This window comes from Triturus cristatus, chromosome 6 (assembly GCF_964204655.1).
Source record: "Triturus cristatus chromosome 6, aTriCri1.1, whole genome shotgun sequence".
Classification (NCBI taxonomy): Eukaryota; Metazoa; Chordata; class Amphibia; order Caudata; family Salamandridae; genus Triturus; species Triturus cristatus.
Window position 1 is genome coordinate 1,265,441,299 of NC_140589.1, and position 22,993 is coordinate 1,265,464,291.

General features: G+C 47.5%; 1 protein-coding gene across 2 annotated transcripts in view; it reads left to right on the forward strand.

Moving 5' to 3' along the window:
- PDE10A (phosphodiesterase 10A) overlaps positions 1-22,993 on the forward strand; it is a 1,160,934-nt gene that overhangs the window by 882,507 nt on the left and 255,434 nt on the right. The gene's annotated exons all lie outside the window — the stretch shown is intronic.

Consider the following 22,993-nt stretch of genomic DNA (forward strand, 5'->3'; position numbering starts at 1 on the left):
GTCAGGATGACCCTACGGATGCCGGGTCTGATTGCATCCTGCTGGTACATCACAACAGGTGGCGGATGCGGGCTCTGCAGTGGGACCTGAAGTTTCAGTGGGCTCAACATCAGGGCAACCTGTCCGGCAACGTCCTGATCTCGGAGGGCACTGCAAGACAGTTGCAGTGGTGGCTCACGGACCGCGATTGGGTCAGTGGCAGATCCCTCTCGCTACCCCAACCGGAGCACGTAGTAGTGACGGATGCGTCCCTCCTGGGATGGGGGGGCCACATGGGAGAGGCGGAGATCAGAGGCCTCTGGTCTCCGGCGGAGTCCCGGCTCCATATCAACCTATTGGAGCTGCGGGCGATCCGGCTTGCACTGAAAGCATTCCTTCCCTCTGTCTGGGAAAGTGTGGTGCAGGTGTTCACGGACAACACCACCGTCATGTGGTATTGCAATAAACAGGGCGGGGTGGGGTCGTGGACCCTTTGTCAGGAGGCTCTACGCCTCTGGACATGGCTAGAACATCAGGGCAGCACCCTGGTGGGTGATTCAACACCTGGCGGGCTCTCTGAATGCCAGGACGGACGAACTCAGCCACCGGTGCATGATGGATCACGAATGGTGTCTGAACTCTGACGTGGCGCAAGGCCTCTTTCGGCAATGGGGAGAGCCTTGGTTAGATCTATTCGCCACCGAAGAAAACGCGCAATGTCATCAGTTCTGCGCGTTGGAATTTCCAAGGCGGCACTCGCTCAGAGACGCTTTTTGTCACGAGTGGAGTTGCGGTCTGTTATACGCCTTTCCGCCTATACCACTTCTGCCCAGAGTGCTGAAGATCAGGCGGGACCAGGCCCAAGTCATCCTTGTGGCTCCGGATTGGGCACGAAGATACTGGTATCCCGAGCTTCTCTGTCTGTCAATCGATCTCCCGATTCAACTGCCTCTTCAGGAGGACCTTCTGTCGCAGCAGCAGGGGGCGGTCCTCCAACCGAACCTGGACAGCCTCCACCTCCATGCGTGGAGATTGAGCGGCGGCAGTTGATGCTATTAGACTTGCCTCCTGAAGTCTGTGATGTCATTCTGGCAGCCAGGCGTCCCTCCACTAAAACGGTATACACCTGGAGGTGGAACACATTTATGGCATGGTGCTCAGCAAAGGCTGTGGATCCCCTTTCCGCCCCTCTTTCTGAGGTTCTCCTCTTTCTTCTTTCCCTGGCCCAGCAGGGCTCTGCTATGGGCACCATCAAGGGATATCTTTCAGCTGTTTCTGCCTTCTTAAGGCTTCCTGATCAGCCTTCTCTTTTCAAGTCCCCTGTTGTAAATAGATTCTTAAAAGGCAATACTCACATGTTTCCTCCTGTCCCCTTTGTGATGCCTCAGTGGGACTTGAATCTGGTGTTAAACTACCTGATGTGTGCTCCCTTTGGGACAATTCATAACTGCCCTGTTCGTCTTCTGACTCTCAAGACTGCTTTCCTGGTTGCCATCACCTCTGCCAGAAGGGTGAGTGAGCTCCAGGCTCTTTCTTCTAAGCCTCCTTTCCTCTCTGTCCATCAGGACAAGGTTGTTCTGCGGACTCGCCCTTTTCTTCCTAAGGTGGTTACTGCCTTTCACATCGGGCAGTCTGTTACCTTACCCACCTTCTTTCCGCCTCCGCATCCCTCGAAAGAGGAAGAGAGGCTCCACCGTCTAGACCCAAAAAGTGCCCTCTCCTTCTATCGGGACTGCACAAAACAGTTCCGGGTGGACGACCAACTCTTCGTTGGCTATGTGGGCGCTAAGAAGCGGCGGGCAGTGCACAATTGGACCATCTCTCGGTGGGTCGTTTTGTGCATTAAGGTCTGTTATTCCTTGGCTAAGAAGAATCCTCCTGTGGGGCTGAGGGTCCATTCCACTCGGGCCACAGCGGCTACTACTGCCTTGGGACGGGGAGACCCTCTGCAGGACATTTGTCAGTCAGCAACGTGGGCCTCGCTGCACACGTTTCCCAAGCATTACTGCCTGGACAGCCAAGTCCGTAGAGGCTTCTTCTTTGGCCATTCTGTTCTCCAGGACTTCCTGATGTGATCGTGGTTCGCAGACCCACCACCGGGGTTGGTATTGCTGGGGTATCCATTCTAAGGTAAGGAATCTAACGTGTTTCTTTCAGATGAACAAGTTACTTACCTTCGGTAACAATATATCTGTAAGAAACATTAGTTAGATTCCTTACTGCCCCATCCATCCTCCCCGTTCTGCGAACGGATATCTAGGGTTATGGTCATCCCTTTCAGGGCCCTATTTTCATGGCACCAGTGTCGGTTTCTTGCATGGCTCTGCGTTCCTGGCGCGGAAAGCTATGTACAGAACTGACAACGCGCGAGGGCAGCGTCTAAGTACTCCAACGTCAACCCGGCAATCACAACGCCGACGACGGACGCGGAGCCGCATACGCCGCCTACCGACGTGCAAGGGTACTGCTGATGAAAGATCTTTCCGGATCCAGCCTGACGCCTGGGAATATTCTAAGCTAAGGAATCTAACTAATGTTTCTTACAGATGTATCGTTACTGAAGGTAAGTAACTTGTTCTTCACCACAAGAAGTGTGAAGGGATTTTTTGTTATTTCAAAAAAAAAACTTTAAAAAAACAAATCTGATTTTTTAAAAATTATTTCATTGAACGATTTGTTCATCAGACAGGTGGGTCCTGCAAATTGTTCAGGTCTATGCTGTACCTTTTTTTTCAGTACCACCCCACCTTCCCCTGATTCCTATAACAGCTGACTGGGAATCATCTATCCTTTTTGCGACAGGAAGTGCAAGCACTTTTTGTGAAGGGGGCTATCTAGAGGGTATCTGCACCAGAAGCAGGTTATGGTTGCTATTTCTGGTGCCCAATAAGGATGGAGGCACCATCCAGCTTAAGACCGACCCCACCCCCTCAATGCCTTCCTCCACAGGGAAAAAATTCAAGATACTCACATTAGCCCAGGTCTTATCTCCCCTTGACCCTGGAGACTGGCTGGTCGCTTTGAACCTGCTGATGCCTACTTCCATATACCCGTCCCGTATACCCATTGGTACTACCTGTGGTTAATGGTGGGCCAGGAGAATTTCCAGTTTGCTGTGCACCCCTTTGGTCTCAGCAGTGCCCCTTAAGGTTCACAAAAGCGTTGGTGGTAGCACATCTTCATAACTCAGGGCTGCCAGTCTTCCCCCTACCTTAACGACTGGCTGTTGAAGGCAGGCTCACCCCAGGCAGTGGTCAACCACCTTCAGACTACGGCGAACCTCCGGTCATCTTTGAGGTTCATTATCAAAGTGCCAAAGTCTGGCTCCTCAGATGGTTCACAGCATCAGTCATTCTGGACATGGTTTAGTTTCATACCTTCTCAAACCTTCCCCCAGTGGAAAGAGAGTTGAGGTTATTTAGTCTATAATCCCGATCTTTTATCCTCAATCCTGGATTTAAGTAAGGTTGACTCTGAGGCTGCTGGGACTGATGGCCTCCTACATCCTGCTGGTCGAGCACGCCTGGTGTCATTTGTGAGCTATGCAGTGAGACCTGAAGTCTCAGTGAGCCCAACATCAAGGGGACCTCTCGGACTGCATCCATATTTCGGATGAAAAGATCTGCAATGGTGGTTCTCTTCTCTATATATAAATATCTATATGTATATATGTGTGTATATATATATTATCTACTGGCGGTCGCCAGTAGATAGTTATAGTTAGGTCCGAGTTCCCATTGGAAATCTGAAAATTCTATTTTGAATAACTTGGGCGCCGGTTGACTTATCTTCGTGAAATTTTCAAAACTAATGGGGCGCTCCGCTCAGCTCCTACCCTGAAAGTCTCGGGGTGATTCGTCAAGCGGGGGCAGAGAAAAAAGGGGGGTCCCAAAACGCGTTTTCCCCATGCATTTTCCCATAGGACCTTTAGTCGAAGGTACAGCCCGAACGGCTGAACAGAATTACTTGAAATTTGGCAAAGAGGTAGTCCTCAGGTCAGGCATGTGCCTTTTGCTTAAATGGTGTAAATCCGTTCAGTAGTTCCTGAGAAAATCAAAAGTAAAATCACATATATATCTGGGCGGAGCCTAACCACACATCTCATCGTGAGATCTGATTGGCTGTCAGCACTTCATCCAAGAAGTGTTGGCAGCCATCTTGGGACCAATATACATGATAGCACCTCATTAAAAAGCATTGCAGTTAATAGAAGGTTTTAAGACTTTAGTTACATTATAAATCATTTGTTGATGGTACCATACTCATTTTAGGAATTGTGGTGTGTTCTAAGGTGATTTTACCACGTGAAAAAAGCCTTCTGCTGTGATATCATGAATCATGTTTCAGAGAAAACTATTTTCTCATGCTTTTCCCACAGAGGTTTGGAAGGTGATCTATAAGCTAACTGAGAGCATATTTTCTGTAAATTCACATTATCTTTCTCAGTCATGTGAGAATGAAGTCTGACATTCTCAGTAAAACATGTACATCCAACAAGGGCAGAGACTGTCAGTTGATTCCTTTGTGTTCTACTGCAGCTTCCCAGAGTGTTCTAAAGAACAACTAGAGCGCTAACAGTCTTACTTATGACAAAAGTATGGCACACCTGAAGCCATCTTGATTGGAATAAAGTGGTAACACTTAAAACATTTAATTTACAAAGGAACAAAATGAGGGGGTTCATTTTGCCATAGAAATTATGATTAGTTCTGCAGAAAAAAAAATTAGGGCACATTTTGACTTCTCAAATCCTCTTCTATTTCATAAACAAATTCTGACATGCAGACTGAAACATGCACTTTGAATACCAGCAGCAGACTTCCCTGGTGAGCAGTAGTTTTACTACAGTGATCTAACGAGCAACTAGAGTGCTAACATTCAGAATTTATGGCAAATGTGTGACACATCTGAATGCCTTCTTGATGGAACCAAAATAAAAAACTGAAAGTATTCCCACTGAGGAGACTGCAGTAAATGAGGAAATTAGGAAACTTCATAACAAATAAATCTCCCAAGATGGCCACCAGAGACAAAAGAGCCCAAATGTAGCCCAAATATCACCCAGATGTAGCCCAAGTATAGCCCAATGACAGAAGTGTGCAAAACACTTTTTTTTTGTGTATTTGCAGTTTTATATAGTGCAGACTTGTCAGGTATTGGAATGCTTTACATGAGCATTGGTTACATCACACAAGATCAAATTCATTTTGGTTGTAGACATGGGGAGATTAAGTGATTTGACGAGGATCACAGAATGTTGAGCTGAAGCAGAAACTCCAACCTGGTTCCCCAGTTGCAAAGTCTGCAGCTCTGGAAGTAACACCACATCCTCTCGCCAAGGTGCAACATTTAATCAAGTGGTCAACTAGATAAAAAAACATAAAGATTACAAATAATTTAAAAGTTCTTTGTCGCTATTTGAAAACTCAGAAAATATGTCCTCATTTTAGTTTTTTAGAGCACTAACCATAATTTTGATGCAAATAAGACCCTCTCATATATGTAATTTCTAAAGGAAATACTCTAGGTATTACAGTTTTGATTACATCAAGATGACGTCAGGCGTTCCACACTTTTGTAATAAATATAGAATGTTAGCAATCTAGTTGTTCATTGGGATACTGTTGAGAGGCAGAGGCCAGGGGCACGTACTCTGAAAATTGAAGGCAGGTAGGAGAGTGCAGAGGCAACAATTTGACCACACTGGGCAGGCAGGAAGGGCAGTGGCAGCACAACAAACTATGGAGGGCAGTGGAAAGGGGGGCAGGGGCAACAAACCAACAATACAAGACTGGCAAGAGAGGCTGTGGCAATATAATAGACCATTGTGGGCAGAAGGAAGAGGCAGTGGTAGTACAACCATACATGCCAACAGACCCGTTTCAGCCAGGAAACGTCCAATGTTTTTAAGCTCAAATGGGCTTTATTTGACCTGTCTCCTGTCTACAATCTCCTCTTTTTTAATGTAACTCAAAGGGGAAAATCAATACCCCAGTTTTTTTTCAAAATCTCCCTCTTACCAAGTTCAAGTATGGTACATTGAATCATGGTAGGCAGGAGGAATTGGGGTAGGGACATGGACTCGGATAACAGAGGACGGGAGGGACATGGAGAGGTGCACCAAACTGACCCTACAGGACAGGCATCAGGGTTTACAGCAGCACAATACACCACACAGTGCATGCGGGACGGGAGTGCAGCACAACAATCCATAGAAAGCAATAGGGAGGGGACAGGACCATGAACATGGACAACAGAGAACAGATGGGAAAGAGGCAATGGTAGCTAGCTGACCATAATGGACAGACAGGAGAGAAAGCTGCAGCATAACTGACCATAAAGGGCAGGAGGGACGGATCAGGGGCATTACAATGGAACAGACAAGCCAGGAGGGAGGGAATAGGGGGTCTGCACATGGAAACAGAGGGCTGGGGGCAAGGTGGCACGGCAGGAGCAGCAAGATGACCATAGAGGTCAGGCAGGATGGGCACTAGAAACAAGACACCATGGAGAGCAACAATGAGACTATGGTGGCATACACACAGACCATGGAGGAAAGGTGGGAGGGGGTCAGGGGCAGCTAGCTGACCACACAGGGAAGGTGGGAGGGGCCATGGCAGCTCAGAAGACCATGCATGGCAAGCGGGAGGGTTAGTGGCAGCGCAATGGCTATGATGGGCAAAAAGGAGGGTGCAGGGCCATGCACAAAGGACCATGGAGGATAGAAGGGAGGGTCAGGACCTGGGCACAGGCAGAGTTCAGGGGAATGGGCCTCACAACAGACCGCGCGGGGCAGGCAGGAGGAGCAGTTGCAGCACAACAGATCAGGGAGGGCAGAAGGGTGTGGCAGTAAAATGGACCATGGAGGACAGGAGGAAGGGAATAGGGGCATGGCATGTGGACAGGCAGGGTGGAGGTGGCAGGGACAGGTTACAGTCATCTGACAATGCTAGGCAGGTGGGAGGGGAGTGGCAGCTCAACAGAACACTCAGAGTAGATAGGAGTGGTAGGTCCATGGAACATGGTGGGTAAAAAGGATGGAGCAGGGGCATGCACAAAGACATCGGAGGGCAGGGGGAAGGAGAATAGGGGGCAGCAAGCTAAGCACAGAGGCTAAGCAGGAGGTCAATGATGGGCCATAGAATTGGGCAATGGAGGGCAGGAGGAATGGACTGGTACATCATGCTAAATGGAGGGCAGTGGCAGCACATCAGACCATGCATGGCAGGAGGGAGGAGGCTAGTCCATGGATTCAGACAACAGAGGATAGGGAGGAGGTGGATGGGGCAGCAAGCTAACTGTTCAGAGAAGGTGGGTATTAGGAACTTTATTGTTTTTAAAATGTGTGTATGTGCGAACTACTTAAAATATGAACAAGTATGCAGCATAATCTCACTTTTATTCAGGAAGAAGAGGACGTTTGTGACTGTGACTCCGGGCTCACTTGGCAGAAACACCCCCTGACCCTCCACCCCCATCGCAAAATGTAATGCCCGTGAAAAGGGTAGGTGGACGCAGTGTTATATAGAACATAGTCCTGAGAGCACGATTGAAAATGAAAACTAGATGTAGTATATGGTATAAACTATGCACCAAAAAGTGTGATATAAGATGAACCGGGGCGTGAAATATAATATACAATACATTGTGCGCAATGACAGATTCATTGGAGAGCGCGAGATAGCACAGGCACTAGCGCGTTCTATGCGATATGCGCCTTGGAGTGTAATATGCACAGGGCAGTGTTGTGTAACATAACTAGTCTCTAAAGTAGTAATATAAAATATGTGCTGGGGAGTGTAACGTTGCATATGCACTGTGACAAAGATATGGATCCCAGATTGTAATATGTATGGCATAGCGCTGTGCGTTATAACATACACATCGAGGAAGGCACGTTAGATGGGGCGATATAACCCGTGCGAAGGCAAGTGTGGCATGACATATTCACGGGGTGGTGTTACAATGCACATGGGCTAGAGAGTGTCATAGCATACGCACTAGCTGGTGGAATACAACGCAGAGGTGTGAGGCAATCGGCGGGCACTGGTGGGTGTAACACAGCATTGGGCTCAGCCAGGAGCACGCTGTGACTCTCAAGTGAGGTTTGTCTCCTTTCCAGAGAGTAAAATAAAAAGTATTACACATCCGGCGGTGTATGTGTTTTTTATTAACCATGAGGGGGGTTTCTTGCATAGTTTGGTCTAATTTTTGTCGAATCCCCTTTGAATGGCTTGGTGTGCGTGTATATTAAATGTGCCCGTCAATAGCTATCCATGTTTGTATAAATAAACGACAAGGGTGTCTACTTGGAGAGTACCCACCGGGGAGGGCGCCGGGATTAGGCACGGTAGGGCGTCAGACACGTCAGAGCTTCACTAGCGGTGTAAATACATTCCATGTGGATTCATTCTATGCATAGTCACCTTTTAATGAATATCACACAAATCGTCATGGTGATAGGTACATACGGTTTGTCCAGCATGTCCTAGGTGTTTCTATAAATATATATATTTTTAAAATAATAAAAAACAAAGGCCGGCCCCGGGGGATGGGGTCCCCAGAGCCATAAGTGGCCTGAGGAGGGGGGCAACGCAGCCCCCTCCTAAAGAATTTAAATTAAAAAAAGGCCATGACCCGGGGGTTGGGGTCCCCGGGGCCGATTAAGGCCTTGGGAGGGCCAAATTTATTTTTATCAACAAAAAAAATTAGGGTGCAGGCCCTGGGGGATGGGGTCCCCAGGGCCAGTAAATTAGAAAAAGAAGGGGGGCCACACAGCCCTCCTTCTTAAAAAAATAAAATAAATAAAAGACTGGCATCGCGCTGGAGGCCACGCCCCCTCCTTGCAGCACTCTGCAAATGCGCCCCCTGGCCAGTTGTAAGTTGGGGAATTAATTCCCCTTCAATACTGAGGGTCCCTGAGGGCCAACTAGCCCAACAGGTATCACCAGTGTGCGCCAGGGAGCTGCATTGCAGACAGGTGTTCTGAGGCCACGCCCCTTTTTACACCTTTATGCAACGCAGCTCTGTGGTGCTTACTGGAGGTACCTAGTGGGCTAGTTTGACCCTAGGGACCCTTAGGATTCAAGGGGACCTAATCTCTCAACTTAGAACGGCCACAGGGCGCGTTAACACAGTGGTGAAGGGAGGGGACGGGGCCTGAGGTGACGTGTGCAAACACGCCCTATGGCGCGTTTTAAGTTGGGGAAATAATTCCCCTTCAATCCTGAGGGCCCCTGGGGGCTAACTAGCACACCAGGAGCTTCCAGTAAGCGCCACTGAGCTGCGTTGCAGAGAGGTGGTCCAGGCCGTGCCCCTTTTTAAACCTCTCTGCAATGGCGCTTACTGGACGTACCTAGTGGGCTATTTTGCCCCTAGGGATCCTCAGGATTCCCAACTTAAAAAACGGCCACAGGGCATGTTTACACAGTGGGAAAGGAAGGGGACGGGGCCTGAGGTGACGTGTGCAAACACGCCCTATGGCGCGTTTTATGTTGGGGAAATAATTCCCCTTCAATCCTGAGGGCCCCTGGGGGGCTAACTAGCCCACCAGGAGCTTCCAGTAAGCGCCACTGAGCTGCGTTGCAGAGAGGTGGTCGAGGCCGTGCCACTTTTTACACCTCTCTGCAACGCAGCTCTGTGGCGCATACTGGAGGTACCTAGTGGGCTAGTTGGACCCTAGGGACCCTCAGGTTTCATATTCACTTAATCTCCCAACTAAAAACGGCCACAGGGCGTGTTTACACAGTGGTAAAAGGAGGGGAGGGGGCCTGAGTTAACGTGTGCAAACAAGCCCTGTGGCGCGATTTAAGTTGGGGAAATAATTCCCCTTGAAGCCTGAGGGACCCTGGGGGCCAACTAGCCCACCAGGTGCTTCCAGTAAGCACCACTCCGCTGCGTTGCAGAGAGGTGGTCTAGGCCGTGCCCCTTTTTACATGTCTGCAACGCAGCTCTGTGGCGCTTACTGGAGGTACCTAGTGGTCTAGTTGGACCCTAGGGACCCTCAGGATTCAAGGGGACTTAATCTCCCAACTTAAAACGGCCACAGGGCGTGTTTACACAGTGGGGAAGTGAGGGGACGGGGCCTGAGGTGACGTGTGCAAACACGCCCTGTGGCGCGTTTTAAGAGGTAGTTTTAATCCCCTGCCCTATTATATACTAGGGGCTTACAGAAGAGGTCATGCTGATCACAGGGGGACCCCAACGCATAGTGTTCCCTAGTGTATGTAGGTGTTTTCACTGTATTCTGAGTGTCTTTTAACATAGCACTGGCTCTAGGACTGGTTAGTCAGACTCAGTTACCACCAGTATCCGTCTGAAAAAGTTGAGGGTACAGGATGATTTTGCAACAAGGCTTCTTTCTGCTCTTCTGTTTGTTCTTTCTGCACGTTATCCTTCTTCCTGCACTTTTCTTCCTCTTTGAGGACTTCTGTTGCTTCTTTCTGCATTTCTTTTTTTTCTTTCTGTGCGTTTTTTCTTCTTTCTTCACATGTCCTATCTCTGTAGGCATAGTTAGAAATTAGCATTTAAAAAACCTTTGAAATTCACTGAAAAAACCATAGGTTTCAGGCATGTTATAGTTAGGAATTAGCATTTAAAAAACCTTAGAAATTCACTGAAAAAACCATAGGTTTCAGGGGCGTTATAGTTAGCTGGACTTTTCACTCGTACAAAACCCTTGAAATTCCCCTGTTATAGTTAGTTCAGCTAACTATAACTCGCGCACCCGCAATGCACGGCTGATGACGTCACATATTACATCACTCATGACATGGTCAGTGACATCACTCGTGACATCACTGATTACATCATCCTTGTGATAGAGTTGCAGACCTCCTCTCCCCCTAATATAACCTTTGATACACACATTCAAAAATAGAAACTAAAATTTTCAAAACAATGGACATACCAATATCAGTTACAACAACCTATTCAGTCATTCTAAGATCCACATACACATCCACTCATTCACCAACAGTCCTATGCAGTCACTCATACATGTACTCACTCATCATATGTACTCATACACCTATACATCCTGTTACGCAACGCCACTCATCCATAGTTACTCACACACATAGTCACTCATGCTAATAAAGAATCAAACATCCATTTACTTGCATATACAGTTATACACACACCACCACCGAACCATACAGACACTCACTCATACTCAAAAAACCAACTAATAACCCATATAGACACTCGTGTAGCTACTCACCAACCCATGCAGCCACTTATACACAAAGTGAGAGACTGATACAGATATTTACATATTTAAACATTACTCACTAAGCCATGTATTCACTAAGATGCACTTAATCAGTCAGTTATACAATCAGTTTTTCAAAAACAAATCATCCATTTAGACACTTATATACCCATTTATTCTTCCATCGACCTGGAGATATACATATATAAAACATGTGTAATTTTCAGAAAACACACATTCACTGGATGATATCAAAAGTGATGTCTTTTGTGATGTCACTGACCATGTCATGCGTGATGTAATATGTGATGTCATCAGCAGTGCATTGCGGGCGCGTGAGTTATAGTTAGCTGAACTAACTATAACGGGGGAATTTCAATGGTTTTGTGTGAGTGAAAAGTCCAGCTAACTATAACACCCCTGAAACCTATGGTTTTTTTCAGTGAATTTCTAAGGTTTGTTAAATGCTAATTCCTAACTATAACGTGCCTGAAACCTATGTTTTTTTCAGTGAATACACACACACACACACACTCTCTCTCTCTCTCTCCCTCTCCCTCTCCCTCTCCCTCTCCCTCCCTCTCCCTCTCCCTCTCCCTCTCCCTCTCCCTCTCCCTCTCCCTCTCCCTCTCCCTCTCCCTCTCCCTCTCCCTCTCCCTCTCCCTCTTCCCCTCTCCCTCTCCCTCTTCCCCTCTCCCTCTCCCTCTCCCTCTCCCTCTCCCTCTTCCCCTCTCCCTCTCCCTCTTCCCCTCTCCCTCTTCCCCTCTCCCTCTTCCCCTCTCCCTCTTCCCCTCTCCCTCTTCCCCTCCCTCCCCCTCTCCCCCTCTCCCTCTCCCTCTTCCCCTCTCCCTCTTCCCCTCTCCCTCTTCCCCTCTCCCTCTTCCCCTCTCCCTCTTCCCCTCTCCCTCTTCCCCTCTCCCTCTTCCCCTCCCCCTCTCCCCCTCTCCCTCTCCCCCTCTCCCTCTCCCCCTCTCCCTCTCCCTCTCCCCCTCTCCCTCTCAAGTACAATATGGCTTTATTACACTGGGGGGGGGGGCCTACATTCATTCTGATTTCCTTCCTGCAGCCATTTAATGTATAACGCATGATAGTGCATTTAGATAATGATAGGCCCAGTCCACTCTATAGAAATTCACCATTGCCCACAGTTTAATTATCAAGCTGTTCATGAAAGCTAAGCAAAACCTGACCGTTGTAATTACAATCAGGGCTTCTTGTTAGATGAACATAGCAGGAGCAGCTTCAACAAGGAAGTAGGCGATAACTTTCTAGACGAGTGGTGGGCGCGCGCCACACCGAGACATCTGTTTCCTAATATTGCGCACACCTCCGTGCACGATAATTGCAAACAGATGTCGGGCCTGTGGGTAACAGACACCAATAGGCCATGGGCGGAGCAATGCGCCCGCCTTTGGCCAATTGCGTGCTGTCTTTGTTAAAAAGACGCATGCAAAGGCCAATAGCGTGGGCCAAAACAAAACGCACACGCACGAGCGTGTGCGATTCTTAGGTTAGTTTCCGAAGCCCCAACATGAAGTCTTTGCCAGAACAGCGCATGCGTGCTGTTACAGGCTCAACCTAAAAAGCACCCTGCAGCACCAACGAAACTCTGAATCTGCTCACCTCAAATGTCTGTTTTTCTAGCAAAGCTTTTAAGAATATGATTAGCACAGTGCAATCCACACCGCGCTAGAAAGGGACAACCCCTTTTGCCATTTATACAGCAAAATCTTTAAGCATAGGTTTAGCAGAATGCTATTCATGCCAAGCTGAAAATTACGTATTCAGGATTTCGAGGGGGTATTTAAGGTGGAGGGCAATTACCGGACAGATCTTATAATCAGCACTGACCCAGAGCTGATCAAGGTTCCTGAGAAAACAGGCTATACAACAGCCCATAAATGTTTCATAACATACCTACACTAACCATAACTTAGTGTGAGAGGTCTTAATATTCCAACCCAAAGGCCGAATTTTCTGCGGGAGCTGAGAAACCTGTAAATAGACATTTGTTTCCTACAAGATATGTGCCTCCAGTTGAATAGGATCAGTCCCAGTTCTGTTGCTGCCACTTCCCTTTATAATATCATGCTCGAGCATCATCAACTTAAACAGTGGGCATAGCATTAGTACTAAACACAAATCGTGAATTTGGGGAGCATGGCCCAAACCAGATAAAGTAGGGAGTTGGCCGAGAATGGTACAGACAACTTATCACTTTACTGTCAATGTATGCTTCGACCCAGTTAGGAGAAATTCCAAGCCATAGAGGAGACTGTTGAGTTTTCTCCAAACCTTGAATTAATAGTTGGAGACATGAACTTTGTAATAGGGTTTTTGTTGGACCGATCACAGCTAAGGATGGGAAGGAACTCCGAGTTCAGTAAATAATGGCTCGAAGCTGTTAGCCTCGTCACTGTCTGGCAACATCTCCACCCATTCATTGTTTGTGGATTATTCTCTGTACTCAGCAACCCATCAGATCTGTGCTGCTATAGATTAAATACAAATTGACAATTGCTTATTACAACTGGGGGATTAGGCCAACCCGTTACCACAGTTTCTATTGGGCCACAATCCAATCACAATTACCTTTACATTACAGGGTGGAGGGAAATGCAGACCTGAGGACTGTTGTGCCACAGTGCCACCTATTAAAAGATCCTGTGGTACTATAGAAATTGGGGGAGCAATGACCGAATACCTAACGTTCAACAACAGAGTAGACCTAGAGGAGTGGTGTGTTTACTTCAAAAAAGTACTTAAAAAATAATTTATGCTAGAAATAAGGTGCCTGAAATGCCTGGGAATTATAGCCTTGGAACAACTCAAGAATAACTCAAGAGCTCACTGAGCTAGAAGTCGAACACAAGTCCAATTTCTCATGGACGAATTGGAGGAAATTAATGTTGATAAGTATTGTGCTTCTTGCACTTGAAAACATCAAAGCTAAATACGTATTGACCAGAATGGGGCCCATGTTCAACAAAGGGGGCAACAAGGAATGTCAGGCTCATCAAATAAACTACAAGAAACTCAAACACATAGTTATGTAGGAGATAATATAAACAAGAAAGGGGAGACCCAGACAGAAGAAGTTGGGGAAACTTCTGGCAATTCACACCTTCTGCCAAACCCTGTATAATTGCTCTATAACAGACCCAGTCGAGTGATCCATCTTTTGTTTCAGGTCATCCTCCCCAGGCTCCCTGTCTCAGAGGTAGAGCATTTAACTGACCTCATCACTAAAGAAGAACTTCTATATGTGATCCAATTCCTTTAACTAGGCAAGGTCTCCCCAGCCAGTTTATCTTCAACTTTTTACACACAATTCTCAACCTAGTTAATCTCCTTGTTAGTGGTACTGTTTCACAAATCTGGCCAGGAACGGAGGCTGCCGCGAACAGTGCTGGAGGCCACAAACTGGGTACGAATCCCACCAACTGTGCTTTGTGTAGCCAGAACTGTCTTGAACTTAGACATCAAAATATTCACTGCGATTTTAGAAAAGCGTTTAGGCTGAGAGTTGCAATCCTTTATTCATGACAGCGAAACTGGCTCCATTTTAAACCACTGAACCATGGCTCATACTAAGAAAGCTTTCACCTGGTAGATATCACCATAAAACATGTCGGGCGGTGCTGCTCCGGTCACTCAATGATGAAAACGAGGTGGTGAGAGAGACCCTTAGGAAACTTATGCTTTGCAATCACTTCCTCAATTAAATAAACACCATCTACGAAGAACCCTGGGCCACAGCATTTATAAACGGCAGGTTATCAAAGCAGATTAGGATTTCCCAAGGTCTGAGACAGAGGTGTCCGCAATCCCCCTTACTATTCACCTAGACTCCTGTTATAGACAATCGGAGGACTACCATAAATCAAGGGTTTTTCATCCACTAAGACACCTACCAGTAATCTGTCTCACGTTAACTGAACCTAAGCCATCCCTAATGAAGCTGATCCCATTGTTGGAGGCATACCATAATCTGGTTGGTCTCCAAATCAGCCTCACATCTTGGTGGGTGGATGGATGGACACAAGCCTCTCCGCTACAAACCTCAACCTCATTTAAATGGTCAGTAGACCCTAATCAATATGTTCGAGGCATATGAGCTGCAGATTGTACACTTTTGCATAGATCGCCATCTGGTGTTGGGCCCGGATGTTTGCAGTTTGTTTTTGTTCTTGGACAGTCTTTGGAAGTCACGAGTTCGGTGACTCCTCCTTCGGTCCGTACTGCGCATGGGCTTCGGCTCCATCCTCAGATTGTTTTTTTCCGCCATCGGGCTCGGATGTGATACTTTGTGCTCCGGCTTCGAACTTTTCCAGTTCCAGCCTCGACGGAAAATCCTCGTCCATCGAGATTTTTCATCAATCATCTTCTTCATCTCTCCTAGAGGCACTTTCTCGATTCCACACATCGGCACCGGCCTTCGGGCCCTCCTCGACTCCGGTCCCGGCCGATGGAAAGGACTCCGTTCAAAAAGTGCCCAAAATGTGGATCTAAATTTCCCCACACCGACCTCCATCAGGTGTGTAACCTTTGCCTCTCTCCCGAACACGAGGCCCGAGAGTGCCCCGCCTGCAAGTCTTTTCGATCGAAAAAGACCATCCGGGATCGAAGAGCTCAACTCACCATGGCGCACTCATCGACCTCGGCTCCACCGGACATCTTCGGAGACGACACCGGAGCTTCGGGGCAACAACACACCGAGCAGGAGGAAGATATCGTCAGCGCTTCCGAGGCCGACGACTCTGACCTGGAGGACATCACACCGGCGCAGAGGGTCGTGAGTACTCTACCCCCTCCCACCCCCGCGCCCATATCCAAAGAGACTCCGGTTACACCTTCGCCTCCGGGCCTAGGGAAAACCAAACATGCAGCTTCTATCACCCCACCTTCGGGCCCGGTGTCGAAGCATCACAAGTCTCACGGCAGCTCGGGCTCGAGCCAGCCTACTCCTGGTGCCGACAAACACCGTTCGGCACCGAAGAAAGTGACACCCAGCTTGGCTCCGAAGCCACCGGTGCTGAAGCCTGGACTCTCGGTGCCGACAAAACACAAGCATAAATCCCTCGGCACCGACGCTCCCGCGCCGAAGCCTACCTCGACACCGAAAAAACCGGAGGTTCCAAAAAAGCATGGCGCAGAGAAACCACCCAAGTCCTCGGCTCCGAAAACATCGGCGCCAGCAGACGATTCGGTGCCAACGGAACTATTTACACCTGATCCTTCTCAAAAAAACCTTAACAAAGGATCCAAAGACTGGGCTCTTGATTTTGTCTATCAAGAAAAGACGTCTTGACACACCAGCTCCTCCTCCACCGCCAAAACGGAAGGACTCTGCCACATCTCCTCTCAGAGTGCCCTCCCCACCACCTCCTCCACCTCTTCCACCTCCTCTCCCTCCCAGGTCTCCACCACCCTTGCCTCATCACTCCCCAACCCCGTCTCCAGAACCAGATTACGGGGATCCAGATTATGATCCAACGGACGCCCCGATGGACCCCTTTCCCCCATGGACCCCAGACCCATGGGAGGATTACCAAAACCCTGACATACCAGATGTGCCCTAGGATGACCTCTACCCATCCAGGCCATCTCCCCCGGAGGACTCACTAGGGTTTCACCACTTAGTGCAGCGAGCAGCACACTATCATGGGGTAGAACTACATAGCGAACCAGTTGAGGAAGATTTCTTACTGGATACGTTTGATCTTCAGGATAAATCTACAGCCATCTTGCCCATGCTTAAGGGTGTTACCAAACATGCAGCAGAGGTGTTCAAGGACCCAGTCAGGACCAGGGTCTTAAACCCCAGAATAGAAAAAAAGTACAAAGCAGCCCCCACAGATCCTGCATACATTAAAGGACCTGCTCCTTTAGATTCACTGGTTGTGTCCACAGCTAGAAAGCGGTCCAACTCCCAGTCCTCAGGTGAGGCTCCACCGCCAGATAAGGAATCAAAACTCTTAGATGCGTCTGGTAAACGCACTGCCTCGCAAGCCGTAAACATTTGGCGCATTGCGAATACACAGGCGTTGCTTGCGCGTTATGACAGAGCACACTACGATGAGCTAGAGGCTCTTATGCAACACCTCCCAGAGAAACACAAACGTAAAGCTCATGACCTAATACAGGAGGGTAAGCTCATTACTAACACCTCCATTAAATGTGCCCTCGACGCAGCGGACACTGCTTCTAGAGCTATAAATACTAGTGTTCTGCTTCGCCGTCATGCCTGGCTCAGGATCTCAGGGTTTAAGCCAGAAGTCCAGGCATCCATACTAAATCACCCCTTTGACCAACAACACCTATTTGGGCTAAAGGTGGACGAAGCATTAGAAAAAATGAAAAAGGACACGGACACAGCAAAGTCTATGGGGGCATTACAATCCCAAACCCCTAGACGCTCCTTTCGGCGTTCGTCCTTTCGTAGCACAGGCAGAGGTTACTCCACCGATAGTGCCTCTACCTCCTACAAGTCCCCTCCTCAAACTACCTTCTCAAAGGGCTACCAAAGAGGTGGATACAGGGGCAACAACAATAAGGGCAGGGGCAAAACCAACACCACCCGTTCTGCCACACCGCCCTCACAATGACTTCCCCTCGCTCCCCCCAGACCATCCCACTCCGGTCGGGGGCAGACTACAAAACTTTATTCACACCTGGTCCCTAACATCGGACAAATGGGTGACCCAAATTATTCGGTCAGAGTACTGTCTCGAACTAACATCTACCCCACCCAATATTCCACCAAGGCACCGTACAATGTCACAGGAACATTCCACACTGCTCAAACAGGAGGTGCTCTCCCTCCTACAAAAACACGCTATAGAGCAAGTCCCCGTCAATCAGCAAAATTTAGGGGTCTACTCTCTGTATTTTCTAATACAAAAAAAAAAGACGCGACCCTGCGGGCCATTCTGAACCTCCGGCCCCTAAATGCATACATACATTCGGACCATTTCCACATGGTCACCCTCCAACAAGTCCTCCCACTCCTCTGTCAGGGAGACTTTCTCACTACCTTGGACTTGAAAGACGCATACTTTCATATTCCAATACACCCTTCTCACAGGAAGTACCTCAGGTTTGTGGTGGACGGTCAGCATTACCAATTCACGGTTCTCCCCTTCGGGGTCACAACCGCACCACGGGTGTTTACCAAATGCCTAGCGATAGTAGCAGCACACCTCAGACGCCAACACATTCACGTCTTCCCTTACTTAGACGACTGGCTGATAAAAGCCGCGTCCTACGACCAATGTATGCAACATACAAACAGCACCATCCAACTGCTCCACCAGCTAGGCTTCACGGTGAACTACCAATAGTCCCACCTCATACCATCTCACACAAAGCAATATCTCGGGGCCACTATAGACACCTCCAAGGGTATAGCCTAACCCAATTCAGCCAGAATCGCAAGTATACAAGCCTTGCGCCAAACATTCATTGCTCAGCACTCTCTCCCAGCAAGAGTGTTCATGAAGCTAATAGGGATGATGGCATCTTGCATCTTCATAGTGCCCCATGCAAGACTCCACATGCGTCCACTCCAAGAGTGCCTAGCACGGCAGTGGAACCAGGCCCAGGGACAGCTGACGGATCTGGTGTTGGTGGACGGCCGCACCCATCACTCTCTGCAGTGGTGGGACACCACAAACCTTTCCAAAGGGCGGCCGTTCCTGGACCCGGTTCCTCAGGTGATTCTAACAGCGGACGCATCGCTCTCCGGCTGGGGAGTGCACCTCCTACACCTCACAATGCAAGGTCTATGGACACCACAGCAAAAGTCGCTCCACATGAACCATCTGGAGCTATTGGCGATCTTTCTAGCCCTAAAATCCTTTCAGAAACAGATGTCAGCCAAAGCAGTCCTCATTCGCACAGACAATATGACTGCAATGTATTATATTCAAAAACAGGGGGGGACACACTCTCCCCAGCTCTCCCGCTTAGCACAGAGCATATGGAGATGGGCAATTCCACAAAAAATCTTTCTCCTGGCACAACACGTCCCAGGCATACAAAACACCATGGCAGATCTGCTCAGCAGACAAACGCAACAAATACACGAATGGGAACTGCATCCACGAGTTCTTCGCCCATTCTTCTGCAAGTGGGGGCATCCTCAGATAGACCTCTTCGCCACCCACGAAAACAAAAAATGCCCAAGCTTCGCCGCCAGATACCCACACCCATTGTCCAAAGGCAATGCGATATGGATGAACTGGTCAGGCATACGCCTTTCCACCTCTCCCACTAATTCCATTAGTGGTCAGGAAGCTACAACAGCACTCCCTCACACTCATTCTGGTAGCCCCAACATGGGCCAGGCAGCCGTGGTACACCACACTATTACAGCTATCAGTGGTACCACATCAAAAACTGCACCTGTCCCCATGCCTCCTAACTCAGAACCATGGAGAAATCAGGCACCCGGACCCAGCTCAGCTCAACCTTGCGATCTGGCTCCTGAAATCTTAGAATTTGGGTACCTTAACCTTCCCCCTGATTGCATGAACATTATCAAGGAAGCCAGACGTCCTAACACTCGAGCATGCTATGCCGCAAAGTGGAAAAGATTTGTTGTTTACTGCCGTAACAATACAATCAACCCTTTAGATGCATCCATACAACACATCATATGCTATCTACTCCATCTTCAAAGGTGTAACCTGGCATATTCCTCCATACGCCTACACCTAGCAGCGATTGCTGCTTCCCTGCAAAACAGACAGCATTTATCACTGTTCAGAGTGCCCGCTATTAAAGCCTTTATGGAAGGCCTTAAACGAGTAATTCCGCCCAGGGCACCACCTTCCCCTGTATGGAATCTAAATGTAGTTCTTACAAGGCTAATGGGTCCGCCCTTCGAACCAATGCATAAATGTGAGCTACAGTTCCTCACCTGGAAAACAGCTTTCCTCGTAGCTATCACTTCCCTTAGAAGGGTTAGTGAAATACAAGCGTTCACTATACAAGAACCCTTTTTACAGATACATCACAGCAAGGTGATACTTCGTACAAATCCAAAATTTCTGCCCAAGGTCATTTCCCCCTTCCATCTTAATCAATCGGTGGAATTGCCTGTCTTTTTCTCGCAACCTCAATCTGTTGCGGAAAGGGCTCTACATACACTTGATGTTAAAAGGGCTTTACTGTACTACATACAAAGAACGCAACCTTTCAGGAAGACTAAACAATTGTTTGTCTCCTTCCCTCCACCGCATAAAGGCAACCCCATCTCTAAATCAGGGATAGCTAGGTGGATTGTAAAGTGCATACAAATTTGCTATCACAAAGCAAAAAGAACATTATCTGTTCCACCTAAAGCCCACTCTACAAGAAAGATAGGGGCTTCTATGGCTTTTCTAGGGAACATACCCTTAGATGACATCTGCAAAGCAGCCACATGGTCAACTCCGCACACCTTCCCAAAACATTACTGTGTAGACGTGCATTCCAAGCAACAAGCTAGTGTGGGCCAGGCTGTACTAAAGACACTATTTCAAACCGCTGCAACGGATACCGGTGGTCGCCGCTAGGGCTGGGTACTGCTATATAATCTATGCAAAAGTGTACAATCTGCAGCTCATATGCCTCGAACGGAATATGCTACTTACCAGTATGCATCTGTTCTTGGCATGTAGAGCTGCAGAGTTGTACACGCCCACCCGCCTCCCCGGCTACCTGTATCCGTTCCAGTCTATCTTATTTAGATACAACACACATGGGTTTCTTACTGTTATCACTACGCTCCATCATTTCCCTGCTGGCGAAAAACAATCTGAGGATGAAGCCGAAGCCCATGCGCAGTACGGACCGAAGGAGGAGTCACCAAACTCGTGACTTCCAAAGACTGTCCAAGAACAAAAACAAACTGCAAACATCCGGGCCCAACACCAGATGGCGATCTATGCAAAAGTGTACAACTCTGCAGCTCTACATGCCAAGAACAGATGCATACTGGTAAGTAGCATATTCCTTACGCATCCAACTGACACTAAACATACATTTGTGTGCAAATGGTAATTTCACAACTCTTTTCAAGGATGCAAAATCCACCCTCATGCCTCTGCTTAACCATGTGTTCTCTTAGGACAGTAGTATAGAAGCACTCGAGATAACCCTGCTTCCAAAAATCCTTTCTCTCTTCCAGCTCCTCCTGCTAACTCACAAAGAATGATTTGTCCAGCTGATAACAGTTGTGTGATTCCTTCACCTGGGCAGCGAGCAAACCACTCCTCACCTGGAAAGCACGCACAAAGCACTCCAAAGAGTGCATTCAATTTTGCAACCTGGGTCACCTGAGGGGTTCAAATGTATGAGCTTAATTTTGAATGTGGAACCCACAATTTTCATTGCACGGCTTCACAAGCGGTTATCAGCTGCCAGCTGTGGTGATCAATTAGTATAGAAAAACAAGATATGCATGCAGTTGTGTTGTAGACAGTGTTTCAGGTATTACATGGCGATACTGCAAGAATGTGTGTTCCTAATTTAGGGTCATATTCAAATTGGTCACCTTTCATAGTCCATTGCACCCAACGTAAGTGTAATGTACATCAATTTGGTATGCTTGCTTTTGTTGCTGTTTCTAAGGAAGGCGTGGCTGTTACCACAGTTAATTTATTTTCTTGAGCTATGGAATTTTTTTTTTTAATTATTGCAGTTTGCACAGAAGTAAGTATTTTCTCTATCTGAGAAAATCAATCCTCCTCTGCTAGAAACAAGTGGTATTTGTAAGGTATGGATATAGTTTGTCCTTCATTTTAACCCCTTCCATGCGGGGCGGATTCCCCCGCGGTGCTGACCGTTACCTGCGCGGGCGTGGTCATGACGGAACGGTTCCGTCATGAGCACAGCTCAACCGACGCTCATGACGGAACCGTTCCGTCATGAGCGTCGAAGGGGTTAATATCCTAATTACTCACTGAAGTATATTGACTTGTTTTTCCAAATGTACCATTGGGAGCATGTCTCTCCGTAACTCTAAGGATGTGTGTATCTTCATTCTTCCACTCCTTTCTGGTAAATGCAGGAACGATCATTGACAAACAGGGTTAACCTTTCTTCATATTGTAATAAATTTGTTCTGCCAAAATTCAGGAATCCCATTAATACCTTTAGCCCCCTAAGAGAAATTAGATTATTAAGTACCTAGGTGTAAGACCTTTTCCTTAACTGGCTAACTCCTATACTAAACATATTATGGAAAGCATATTTGTTTATTTCTTGAAATTCAGTTTGCAGCATAGGTCAGCAAGCAATGTGACTATCCTGCCTACATTTTGTAAATGTTTAAGTAATCATCTCTTAAGTGCATGTCATTAACATGAGACTACGCTCAGATGGCACTGAAGTATTTGATTTATTCTTTCAGAGAATATTTAGGGCTATGCTCACGCCCATGTGGTAATTGTATAAAACAAACTTTTATTCCACATATAAAAAGTATTACCAGGCAGTCCCTCTCACACAATAAGGATGGTAAATAATGTGATTCTGATGATAAACTTTGTGTTAAAACAAAAGGGGAAAAAAAACATTTGCTGTAGCTGTATGCTTTTGTATTTCTTAGTTGCATCACTGACCCACTTCTGTTGCATTCTCTAGTGCATATGTTTACAATGCAAGTTCAAATTATCATAGACTAATACACTTATCCAAGACGTATCGGGCTTTAAAATCTTGTAGACAGTGGTGTTCATTGTTGATGGATACTGAATGATGATTCCCTGAAACTTTAATTAATTGAAAATTAATTTGTGATTTTTTTTTTTTTTT